General features: G+C 44.3%; 1 protein-coding gene and 1 long non-coding RNA gene across 13 annotated transcripts in view; one reads left to right on the forward strand and one right to left on the reverse strand.

The window, feature by feature from the left end:
• LOC310748199 overlaps nt 1–2,013 on the forward strand; it is a 31,941-nt gene extending 29,928 nt beyond the window's left edge. The window contains exon 5 of the long non-coding RNA XR_014541190.1: nt 1,613–2,013. This is a non-coding gene — a long non-coding RNA (uncharacterized lncRNA). The remainder of the gene's footprint in view (nt 1–1,612) is intronic.
• The window catches only part of SKAP1 (src kinase associated phosphoprotein 1), a 338,005-nt gene that overhangs the window by 144,857 nt on the left and 179,841 nt on the right, over nt 1–13,307 (reverse strand). The gene's annotated exons all lie outside the window — the stretch shown is intronic.

Genomic DNA, 13,307 nt, shown 5'->3' on the forward strand with positions numbered 1-13,307 from the left:
TAAGGTGCTACTGGCCTTTTTTATTTTTATATATATTTCAACAGCATCAGACCAACATAGCTACCTACCTGAATCTCTCCCAAGAATGTCAGAGACAAAGCAAAATCAGATCCACCTGATTCCAACTGCAGATGCATAAGCCCTGATTTTTTTTAGGCTAACACCCTCTCCATTGACACTAGAAAAGAGAGCTCCGGACCTCAGTTTCTTCTTCATTTTATTCATTACGCCTGAGCTGCTCTACAGGCTCAAGTCTAAAATCTTCCAAGACCTCATATGAGACCAATCTAAATGCTTCAAAGTAACAAAGTTTCTTAACAGGAAACTTTTGCTTCCTGTCAGCAAGGTAAATAGATTACCATCATAAGATCACTATCACAAAACTTAGGCATACACACTAACCCATTTTAAACACAAAAATGTAGAATCATTCATGCTCATCCTCAACATGTTGCTTTCAATCTAGATTGATTCTAGATCCTGCAGTCCACAAGGGTGGGGGCAACTCTGTGATTTTGTTTGATAACTGTCCCCTTGGTTAGGTTATCCATGCCTTTTCCTCCCCTCACATGCCCTAAGTGAATGATGAGCAAAGTGGTGGTCACTATCTTGGGACAGGTCTAACTGCAACGCCATTGGTCAGATATGAATACAACTCCCATTGCCGAGACCGCCTACACCTGTTTTTATTTGTTTCAAATGGACACATTTATTTTCTGAATGAAACCAGTTTCTCAAGAAGCACTTTTCAGGGACAGAAAATATGGAATAGGTTTAGATTGTCTGTGGACTATACAGGGTGGGGTGGGGGACACACAAGTACTCCATCTCCACTGAACCTAGAGTAAGATGTGTGTACGCAACCATATCCCAGCTTTTAAGAAAATATAGCTTTTAAAAAGCCTTTATAAAAATTGTGAGAGATGGGAGCTGTATCAAGAAGGCTCCATGATACTGAAAGCAGGCCCTCTGAGCTAGATCTTAAGGTACTGGCCAGATTATATGCAAACATTCATTTATATAACCTAGTCCCAAGCTGTTCAGGTTTTAAAAGTTAACAACCAGCAGGATTGTATTGGTAAACAGTATTGGTTACAAAATCAGGATAGCATATTATGATTACCTGGCCGGCCCTCACCACAGCTTAGAGGCAGGATTCTGTACCAGCTGGAAGCTTCATAACAATTAAGCTCATAAACCAGGCGTAGGAAACCTAAGGCCCGTGTGCCGGATGCGGCCCAATCGCCTTCTCAATCCAGCCTGAGGACAGCCCGGGAAACAGCGTGTTTTTACATGAGTAGAATGTGTGTTTTTATTTCAAATGCATCCCTGATTTATTTGTGGGGCATAGGAATTCATTCATTATTATTTTTTTCAAAATATAGTCCGGCCCACCACATGGTCTGAGGGTTAGTGGACCAGCCCACAGCTGAAAAAGGTTGCTGACCCCTGTCATAGACTGTCACTTCTCTTTCAGCCTAACCTACCTCACATGGTTGTTGTGAGATAAAACGTGATAAACTCTTCTATGCTGCCCTAAACTTCTTGGAAGAAGAGTAGGATACAAACGTGAGAAATCAACATAAATCTGTTTTGGATTTTCACCCTGTAGGCTTGGATGCAGAACGTGCTAACGTTTAGAACCATTTGCATTTTGAAAGGGCAGCGAAAGGGATGAGGCACAGCAAAGTCACTGAGAAGGAAAAAAGAGAGAAGAGGAAAGGCAGATCAATTGGCACAATCCATCAAGCCACAAGAAGTCTAAATAATCCAGGATATCAACCAGGCTGATATATAGCTGATTTCAACGAGAGGAACCCTTAACAAGGCAGCTGTTCCGATGGCTGCTGAATCACAAACTGTCTCAGCATACGCTGGATTGAGGCACGAGGGCTCAACTCCATTCATCACAGACCTGCCCTAATGACCGAGCTTATTAGTAAACATTCCATGGACCTGACAATCCACAGCTGTGCATGGAGCAGGCTTCAGAGAGGCAGCTTCTGAATATAAAAATAAAGAATAAAAAAATCTGAGTGTTGCCTTCCTGGCATTTATTTCAGTACTACTGAATATTGCCATAGCATCACTTTTGAAATACAAGTGCTCCTCCTTATGAAATAATTACTGTGATCCAGAATCTGCATGCTGAAACAGGTTTCTTCAGGCTGGTAGACTATACCATGCATCAGTCCAAATAACCAATCCATATAAATAAACAGCCAGTTCCCATCAAACTCCAGCATCACACCAACAAATGGAACTCAAGGTAGAGTAAGGAGTGCAGCTATGTATATGTTGGTTCAAGTCTCTGTGGTTTCCCATAGCTCCACTGGGCAAAGAAAATGGGATGCAAACTAGGAGATGGCTGAGGTGTGGCAAAAAGATACCTTCATCTCAGGGGCAGATACAGCTTCCACCTTACGGTCCCCACCTGCATCTCTGTACTTTCTTCCATGATTCCCTCTAACAGCAAATTCTAGCAGCTGTTTTTAGGAGAAAGGGTTAAAATAGGGCCATTGAGAAAGAAGAGGGCAGTGCCAGCATGCTCAGCAGAATCCTGGGGTTTGCAGAACTACAAATATTCTTTAAAAATCAAATGGGTAGCCTTAAACAAACAAATGAAATGCTGAGGAAAGAGGCTATTCAGTTGCCATGGAAAGTTGAGTCAGTTGGTAAAGAAAAATTAAATTTTTGGGTGGGGAGTAGGGATGGTTTTAGTTTCTTTCAGTTTCTAAATCCAGTTCCCCACATTTCCACATCCGTTTGCATTTTTTTTCTTAAAAAGTCCTCATGAAAATTCGTCAGCATTTTTGTGTGAATTTACCCTAATATATACATGTTTGTATGCCATTTTCACTCATGTATATTTTTCTACACATTTTTTGGAGAACTGTTTTTCAAAATTCAGAACGATGTGAAGTTGGAAACATGTGCGTGTTGTGGTTCTTGTATTGTTTTGGAAAGTGCAAATTAGGTAGGTTCACTTTTAAATGTGAAATGAATCAAATTTCTTCCCCATCCCATGGGGAAAAATGGAAAACACTGCTTCGAGGAAATGGCTGACTGGAACTCTGAACAGAAATACTCCTGTAAAGTGAAAGGATACACTTAAACATTTGATTGGAGGCCTTACATGTATAAGTGAACAGGCTACCATTCATTTATAGGAGGAAAAATAAAGTACTGCACTAGGAGACAAAGTTGTGCTGGGAGCAAAACCTACTTGCCATTCTGAAAGAGGTCCCAAGAGGAAAGATACAATCTTTCCCTGTGCAATAGGGCACACAGAAACAAATGGCACCATCCTACACAGGCATCTATGTAACATACAGGCCCTCTCTCGACACACAATTATCACCTGTCATAAAGATAAGTACTTCGATAGGAAAGAATAAAAAAACCACAAGCCCTTCATTCCCTGTCCTGCTGAAGATGCCAACACCTCAAACATGTAGACAATGGTCAGGCATCCTTTGCAAAACACTTCAGAGCAGCTATAATGCAACATACAGTCCCTCACTTAGCAAAAGTTCCCATTCCCCCCACCTGGCCCCCTGCCCTCAGCCATGCACCTGCAGGTCTATAACCCATCGGATTAGCTGAAGGCTGCCTGATTGCTGCAGTTTCAATGGCTTGTTGAGACCATCGATTGCCGGTCATGTCACCAGGAGAAAAGGATTAATAACGGATTGCTCAGGTTGGCTCAATACTGCTGATAGCGCCTGACAAAACACCGTTAGTAGCACTCCCGCCGGGACACTCTCTATGTAGGGGAGCCACAAGGAACATCATTCATGGTTTTGCAGAACAATGATTAACTCCAGATCTTCACGCCAGGGGTGGGGGATGAGGGGAGTCTCAACAAATAGTTACTATTATTTCCAAATAAATTCTGCTCCTTCTGTTCAGTTCATTGCTGTTTCAGGCAGAGGCCTTTAGAGAAAGAGAGAGAAAGATACCTGCTAGGGAGAAGATGCATTTTCTTTCAGGCCCCTTGATACTGTATAATCTGTCCCACAGGAAACATAGCTCTCAAACCCTTCTGAAATCTTGTTTAAAGAAAGCCATCAATTTGGTAAATTGGTTCAAGTTGGGTGTGTAGGAGGAGGAACCCAGAATCTGGGGAAAGCAACACAGAGATGGCAATCAGAAGGCCGGTGCTGACTTTATGACAGGCCTGGGTTTCCAGGCCTATGGCTGACCCTTTCCTCTCAGCATAATTTTTGTAAACTCTCCATGCCATCATAATTCAGCAAAAGACTGATAGCTAGATCTTAAAATGGTGTTCTCTGTATGCAATTCATTGCCACTCACCATTGGGCAAAGTTAATGTGCAACCCCTGACATGAACTAATATGTAAAAGCTCATCCCTCTTTTTTTCTGCTTGTGCTAATTGTGACTCACCATCACTAGTAAATCTGTGGCTGTAAGGAAAAGTGAGCTATGTTGCCCCATCACTTCTTAAAGGGGTTTTAGACAGCAGGGATAGGAAAGCCCTCTGCTTGAGAGACCACCACTGCCAGCCACAGCACAAATCCTATAACAGAACTCCTTGGGCTGATGTAGACTAAGTTACTTATAATTAGTTCCCACTGAAATAAAAGAGACTTGAGTCATTACTAGCTTGCTTCATTGATTTCAGTGGAATTAAATACAACTAACTAACTAACTAACTACCTAACTAACATGGGACGCGGGTGGCGCTGTGGGTAAAACCTCAGCGCCTAGGACTTGCCGATCGTATGGTCGGCAGTTCGAATCCCCGCGGCGGGGTGAGCTCCCGTCGTTCGGTCCCAGCTCCTGCCCACCTAGCAGTTCGAAAGCACCCTTAAGTGCAAGTAGATAAATAGGTACCACTTTATAGCGGGAAGGTAAACGGCGTTTCCGTGTGCTGCGCTGGTGCAGGCTCGCCAGAGCAGCTTCGTCACGCTGGCCACGTGACCCGGAAGTGTCTTCGGACAGCGCTGGCCCCCGGCCTCTTAAGCAAGATGGGCGCGCAACCCCAGAGTCGGTCACGACTGGCCCGTACGGGCAGGGGTACCTTTACCTTTACCTTTAACTTCCATACAGTGCAGTCCTGTGCATGTTTGCTCACTCAGAAGATCCATTGAGTTCAATAGGCCTTGCTCCCCAATGTAGCATTGGAGACAACACCAATTTTTTAAACACCACCAATTTGAATGTTTCCTTAATTGTTACCACAATGGGGTGGCTTTATTTTTCCTCATCACACACACTGTTTTGGAGCACTGACATTTATGTTTATATCCAATGCTTTTTTTCTAAAAAAAACGTTTAGGGGTACTCGCATTTTCCTGCTCATATTGAAATTGTTGTTTAGTCATCTTAGTTGTGTTTGACTCTCCATGACCCCATGAACCAGAGCATGCCTTGGAAACTCTCACTTTCTTCTCAAAGCTTCTCCTTTTTTATGTCCATGGAGGTTTCTCTGCAAAATACTGGAGTAGTTTGCCAGTTCCTTCTCCAGGTGGATCACATGTAGTCTAAACTCTCGGCTATGACCTGTCCATCTTGGGTTGCCTTGCATGGCATAGCTCAGAGCTTCTTGGAGTTATTCAAGCCCCTTCACCACGACAAGGCAGTGATCCATGAAGGGGCATATTGAAATACTGCCTCTCAATGAGGCCAAACATGGATTCACAAAATGTTTAGCATTCCCCGCATTCCCCCCAGAAAAAAGCACTGCTTATATCTGCTTATGTGCTATTTCTTGAACACAACTAAAACAAGACAGCAAAAGCACCAGCACTCACTGCAACCTTGGACTGGAGACAGATGCAACAAATGTGGTATGACAAACACATCACTGTAGTCAGTGCTATCTGTCTAGAAAAAGAGGTGCCAAAACTCATCACGAACACCTCCCTTGTTCTCTTAGAATGATGCCCACCTGAGAGGTGCTGGACCTCACTTGAGAGGTGCCCAAACTGAGTTCCAGCTGGAAAAAAAGCCCTGACTATAGTTCCTGAAAGCCTACATGAACTGTTAGTCCAATGACAACAGCAGGACAAAACAAGTATGTATTTTGCAGGTGGGAAACGTGGACTCACCTGATGGACTCCAACTTCCACCAGCCCCAGCCAGCTAATGGTTATGGATTATGGCTATCCAAAGGGCCACAGACTCCCCATCTCTGTTGCACAATGGGAAATGATGCCTTTATTATACCACCTTCAACTCTTAAAAAAACCATTATCTGTCTCCCAGCTGGGAGACAAATGAAGTTCAACCAAGAAACACGAATAACAAGGCACTTAAGACGACACATTTACAAAAGCCAAGTGTCCCACAAAAATATCACAAGACTAAGCATCACATATTTAAATGGTGGCACACCAATTTCAGAATTAACTGAAATTACATGGAATTGCCATTGAAAAATCTATTTTTCCTCACTTCAGTTGATTCAACATCCCATGATTCTCTGTTGTCAGCTAATGTTTCATGATGGAAAAAAATAAGAAATTTCAATCAACAAAAATCTGATGCACCTTTTGGCTGGTAGTATCTGTTCTAAGAATTTGAAGGGGTGTGGTGGCCAGCCACTGCTTGCAGTACATACACTTACGCTTTGCCACCACTAAGCATGTTTTCTAATCTTTAAAAATACATATTTTGGAAATTCTTCAAAACTTGTTTGGCTAGGCAACAAAAGGAATGTGTACCCATACCACAGGAAGAAATGCCTCTCTTAAACCATTCTCAACTCAACCATTGTCTTGTCTCCAGCCTTAGGAGAGGCAAATCCATCCCCACCCCTTCCTATCTGTCCGTTAGCTCCTAAATTTCTGCACAACAAGCGCCTTTCTGCCCTACAGTAATCGCAGCCTTTCGAGCGCGAAAGGTGAACGTTCCGCATCCCCATACTCTGGACACAATTACATTTACACATAACACCCCCCCTTTTCCTGTCATGATCTTTCTGCCTGACATCTCATCTGTCAGCGGCCCATCGCCGGCCATGGATCCAGTGACCTCCCCCTGAATAAAAAGAGGAAGGGACAGGGCAGTAAATCCCATCCCCAGAGCGCATCAGCGCGGCAGTAAATTGGAATCCTCTCCGTGCCCCCTTTATTATCACACTCACAGCATGAAGTTATGAGCCTCCACACAGCTCCTGCTATAAAAATGTGATGGATGGGAGGGAAACCTCGGGGAGTTAATCTATTCTCCCATTAAATTTTACTTTAATTGGTCTTTGAGTCAATCAGAAGCTCACTAGACAGTGAATTAAGGAAAGGGGGGAAAGAAGAATGAAATGGGTAGGACGACGAAAAAAGGGGTGTCTTTTAGCAAGTCAGATGATAAGGATATCAGTAGCTGTAGCTGAACCCAATACTTCCCACCTTGAGTAGTAGCAGTATCTTTAGAGACTCATGCAGATGCCTTTCCCAAGCCTGATACCCAAGATTCATTTAATAAGCAGAGATGTGAGGGGTGGAATTGGAGGCCTGAGACTAATGAGCTATGCTCGTCACTAGCAAGGAGAACCACAAAATCACATTTCTGAATAAGTGAAGCTCCCGTATACTAAGTCATACCATTTCCCCACCTAGCACACCCTATACAAACAGGCAGCAGGTTTCAGACAGGAATATGTCCCAGCCCTACCTGGAGATGTCAGGGATTGCATCTGCAAAGCACATGCTGCATCACTGAGCTACAACCCTTGCTCACATATAGAAACATAGGACCCTGCCTTAAACAGAGTCAAATCACTGGTCTATCTAACTTAAGATTGTCTACACTGCTGGCAGTGGCTCTCCAGGCTCTAAGACAGGGCTCACCCCCAGCCCCTACCTGAAGATGCCAAAGATTGAAGCTGGGACCCTCTGCATGGAAAGCATGTGCTCTTCCAGTGAGCTGTGGCCCATCCTCATGAGTCAAGCGAGGGCTATTGTAGCCATTGTAACATTAAGACAGGGAAGGATAACCAAAGTACTCTACAGTTTTGGTTCTCAAAGCATGACATGGATCTCCACAAAGGAAGTATGAGGAATTTCTGCTATGGGAGACTTAACCACCCATAGTGCTTGCTACAAAAAGGAAGAGCACAAGAGCTGAAACCACAATGGAAGACCCCCTGTCCCCACTCCACTATAGGATGTGTGTGCATGTGTGTGTGTGGCAGAGAGAGAAAGGGGGAGGGAAGGGCTGGTTATAATGTAATAATGCACTTAGCACATGCTCAGAGGCAGTCTCTTATGATGTCAAACAAACTAAGGGTGAACACTGGCATCTGAAACCAGCTCTTTGAGAGAGCTGTTAACAAATCTCTGGGCTCCAATCAAGCCCTCTTCTCTACCCCTCTCCCTACCTTTGTATGTGTATTTCCCCCCCAACTAAGCAAAGCTTTCCATTGCTCCTCCCCAAGTGCATGGCTGCTGCTTTGGGATGGTTCTGTTCAGTCCAGACCACATTGTGCCACACACACTGAAAGGATGGAGCCCCCATATAACTTAACAGCTTGCATACTTCTGCATTAACTAAATTACACCACATGTGAACAATTTACTGCCATCCGCACTGAACGGTTACAAAAGTTTATAACGGTTATAAAAGTTTTAGAAATAAACAAACTATCTAACAACGTCTGCAAAATCCCCCGGAAGGGAAACTCTTATGTTAAAAAGTTTCAGCAGAAGCAACATGGGTAGGCATGGTATGTAAAAATCAAGAAAGCAAAGGTGCCCAAAGTGCCCCCCAAAATGTACTGTGTTTGTTAATGCCCAACGTTTTTTGTAGAGAGGGGGGTCTTTCTTCTGGAGCAATCTAAAACACATACAATTATACATAAAAATAATTTGGAATATGCCCTCCCCCGCAAATTTGATGCATCCTAACCAATGAATTCACTTTAGAACACCTGGTTAAACATTACTCTTTTAACTCAAACTCACACCTGCAAAATAAAAAACTGTTGCTAATATAAGCTACACTTATTAAAACACAAAAAAACCTTAAATATTTGTTGAAAGGCTTTAGCTCAGTGGTAGAGCATCTGCTTTACACTCAGACGATCCCCTGTCTGAAACCCTGGAAAGACATTGCCTGTTAGGGTTCATTCACATTTATCTTTCACCCCATGCTTTCTAGGCACAGGTCTGTGCTTTAAAACTTGGTGTCTGAGCGCTTTTTCTTGGGTCCCACCGCTTTCCCCAGGAAAACTCACTCTTTACTGCTGAATTGGAACAAATGGCAATTTGGGTTTTCCATGGATTGACATTGCTCCTATTCAGTTGTAAAGAGCAGGTTTATGGGGTGCAGGAGGTGCAGTTTCAATTTCTAAAAAATGTTTTGGGGGATAAAGCTGTATTTTATACCACCTGCACCCCCAATTTATCTCTTTACTTACAGGTTTTGAGTCATTTGTGGACCCAGGAACAGCTCTTATTGGAATACCTACAGAGAGTGAGGCCTGGTCTACAACTGCAGTAGAATGAGGTGGTACAGTGAACCATACTGCTTCAGACTGCCTGACAGCAGTGCCATTTGTGAATGCTCCTACATTAAAAAAATAAGATTAAAAAAACTCCTAGCTGTAAAAAACTAGCCATCAGTGCTAAGGTTCTAGTTTTGTCTATTCCCTCCTAAGCTGGCTTTCTACTTGCAGAAAGTACTTTTTGTTTTGTTTTACCCAGTAAATATCGAAAAATATAATACACACACATACACACCCTGCAGTTTTACCTTCCACTGTACCATTTCCGGTGTTCTACCACTTCAGGCTTTTGAATATATAGACCAAGCCTGAAGCACCAAAGGCCACCAGCACAAGGGAATCCTGGTCACTGAGAAGAATGTCATCTCTGCTCAAGTTTAAAATTATATTATTTATGTGCTTCCCTGAGTACTGAAAGGGGTGAGCAGGCATGCTTTGAAGAAAAAGAAAATGGCAGAATAACAATTAAGAACTGGGTGAGAGGGACTTGCAATTGGCAGTACTATTATTGATACTATCCAATAGACACTTATTATACAGACAAAACCACGAGTCCTTTGAAAATTGCATGCAATAGTTGCACTACCTAGGACAAAAAACCTCGCTGTTTCCCAACAACTGCACTTAGTGGTTCAAGTGCTGGGAAACTGTAATTTACCAATAAGTGGCAACATCCTCAGGAATTACATTTTTTTAAGCAAGTGGATCACTGTACATTCTGCCTGGGTAAAGCAAAAATAATCGCCAAAGTTTGGAAGATGGTAGAGATAACTAAACTGAGTACAGTACATTTACCTTAGAGGTGGCAAGCAGAAAGCAGGAAATTTTCCATTGAATTGGGCTCCCTTTCATCAATTTTATGGATAGATGCAGGCTGCACTTTGACAGATTCTAGAGTTTTATATTATTTAAATAGATTCTGTGTTGTTCAGTGACAATGGAATGGTTTGCAACTTAAAGGCATTACATGGCATCCTTGTAAATGAAATCACAGAAGTTTATTAGCCTGCAAAAATGAACACTGGCCTCCTTTTTGGGGGAGAATGGCAGAGGAGGGACACACAGCCTCCTGCTTTCCCTCCTAGCAGCCCACTTAGTTTCTACAGCAGTTTGCTTAAGAAGTGTCTGGTGGATCAGGCCCATGGCCCATGTACAGTGGTACCTCTGGTTACGTACTTAATTCGTTCCGGAGGTCCGTTCTTAACCTGAAACTGTTCTTAACCTGAAGCACCACTTTAGCTAACGGGGCCTCCTGCTGCTGCTGCGCCGCCACGGCAAAGTTCTTAACCCGAGGTACTATTTCTGGGTTAGCGGAGTCTGTAACCTGAAGCGTCTGTAACATGAAGCATATGTAACCCGAGCTACCACTGTAGTCCAGAAGCCCTGTTCTCACAGTAGCCAACCAGATGCCCATGGAAAGTCTGCAAACAGGACCTAAGCACAATAGTACTCTCCCCTTCCATGGTTTGCAGCAACTGGTATTCAGAAACATTACTGCTGCCAACCAAGGAATTCTTCCTATTGGAACCAGATGTGTGCTTCAATACATGGTTCTGCCTCGTTCTGTAAATATTTCTAATAGTAGTATATTTTGCATTGTTAATTACCATGATTAATTTGCATTCAGAAACAGGACAGTAAGTAGGGAATACATATAGCTACTTCGGCCATGACTTGCTTCTGATACGGATAGCACTTATGCCACTTGTAATATATTGTGTGTGAACTGTGGGTGTCACATAAAAAATTATATTTCATTCACTAGCTGTACATGCATTTGGAAGAAATACTATGAAGTAGACATAGATGTAGTTCTTACATGATGTACACATCATCTGCACATGAAATACAGAAGTGCTGCCAGTGCAGCAGGAAGTTTATCATCATTGGAGCCACTCTAATAACATATTCTTGAAAGTACTCTGTAGGCAACAGCCCACAAATAAATTCCCAAATAGCTTCCCACATTTGGTGTATACCTGCATTCACATTAGTGCAATCTTGGAGGAAACATGGGGAAATGGCCATTCAGCAATGTGATGGGATGATGAGCTGCTTGTGCGTAAAATCCTGATCCCTCAGAGTTTGGCTAAGTTCCCAAACCTCTGTCTGTGATGGAGCTCCTTAAGCGTGGCTCCATCAATCGCTCGTTGAATCGGACAGTGGGCGTTTACGGAACTTCTTCCAGCATAAAAGCTCCTTAACGGAAACACGTCTTCTGGACTCTCGGCGTGACAGTTTCCGCCGAGGAGTGGGTGTTCCTACGGGAGGTCCTGAAACCCCCCCACTGTTCTCGCTAGAAGTATCTCTGAGCTCTCCCTCCGACTCACTTTCCCTTGGAACTCCACTTCTCCCCCTGCTGGTCCCCTCCTCCGCTGAGTGGTCTCTTTCACCCTCCATGAGCCCTTTCACCTCCTTCGTCTCAGATGACAGTTCCCTGACATCCACCTCCCCTCCAGGGCCCCCTTCACCCCCTTCCCTCCCCTCCTCTGTGGGAGGCGAGGGAGCAAAACCCCTGAAGGAACCTCCCTCATCTTCCGAAGTTTCGAACACTTCCCTCCACCTTTTGCTGTTCCCGGTTTCCAAGTACTCCTCCTCCTCGGAGTCGGTACCTCCTTCCAACTCCGATTCCCTGAATCCCTCCAGTTCTTCCTCATCGTCGGTGGTGCCAAAGTACTCCCTCCGGAACCTCGCTACTGGCTGAGGTTTCCTGGGGAACCTTTGGTGGAACGTTTCGATCAAGACCTCGTCATGGACCTCCTCTGCCTTTACCCAGGTGTTTTCTGACTCCGGTTCCCCTTCCCACGCGACCAAATACTCCACCTGATTCCCCTTCCACCTGGAGTCGATGATTTCCGCCACATAGTTGCGGCTTTCCCTTTCTTCTATGGCTGGCCCCCGTGTGGATACCCCTTCACCTTCCCCCCGGTATGGTGACAGTAATGACCTGTGGAATACTGGGTGCAGTTTCATGTGGTTCGGTAACCGGAGTCTGAAAGCCACTGGGTTGACCTGTTGTATGACCTCAAATGGTCCCAATCTTTTGGGTCTCAATTTCTTGCAACCCCCCTTGTACGGCAACCCTTGGGTTGATAGCCAGACCCGACTCCCCACCCTAATTGTTTCACCTTCCCTTCTGCTCTTGTCTGCCTGCCTCTTATATTCTTCTTTGGCCCTTTCTAAGTGGTGTTGGAGTTGACGATGGATCGCTTCCATTTCTTCTACAAAAAGTTCAGCGGCCGGAACACTCCATCTCTCTCCTCCTTCCCCTGGAAATGCCCTGGGGTGGCACCCATAATTAGCCAAAAATGGGCTCATCCCGGTGGACACATTCTCTGCATTATTGTAAGCAAATTCCGCTAGTGCCAACTTTTCGACCCAATCGTTTTCTCTGTCATTGACATAGCACCTCAGGTATTGTTGAAGGATACCGTTTGCCCTCTCCGCCTGCCCATTGGTCTCAGGGTGCCTGGCAGTCGAAAAGTTGACCTCTACGTGCAACAAGCTCATAAGCTTCCTCCAGAATCTGGACGTGAACTGTTTCCCTCTGTCGGACACCAGCCTCAAGGGGGCGCCATGCAGCCTAAAAATATGTTCTACAAACAATTTCGCTGTCTCTTCCGCCGTGACTGCATGTGAGCAAGCTACAAAGTGACCCATCTTAGTTAACTGGTCTACTACGACTAGTATGGCGGTTTTCCCCTGGGATTTGGGCAGATCAGTCATAAAATCTATCGACACCGCCTCCCACGGTCGTTCTGGTGTGGGTAACGGTTCTAATAAACCCGCTGGTGCCCGCCTTTCTCCTTTGGCTCTCTGGCATTGGTCACACCTTCTCAC

This window comes from Podarcis filfolensis (genome assembly GCF_964270895.1).
Source record: "Podarcis filfolensis genome assembly, chromosome: 13".
NCBI lineage: Eukaryota > Metazoa > Chordata > Lepidosauria > Squamata > Lacertidae > Podarcis > Podarcis filfolensis.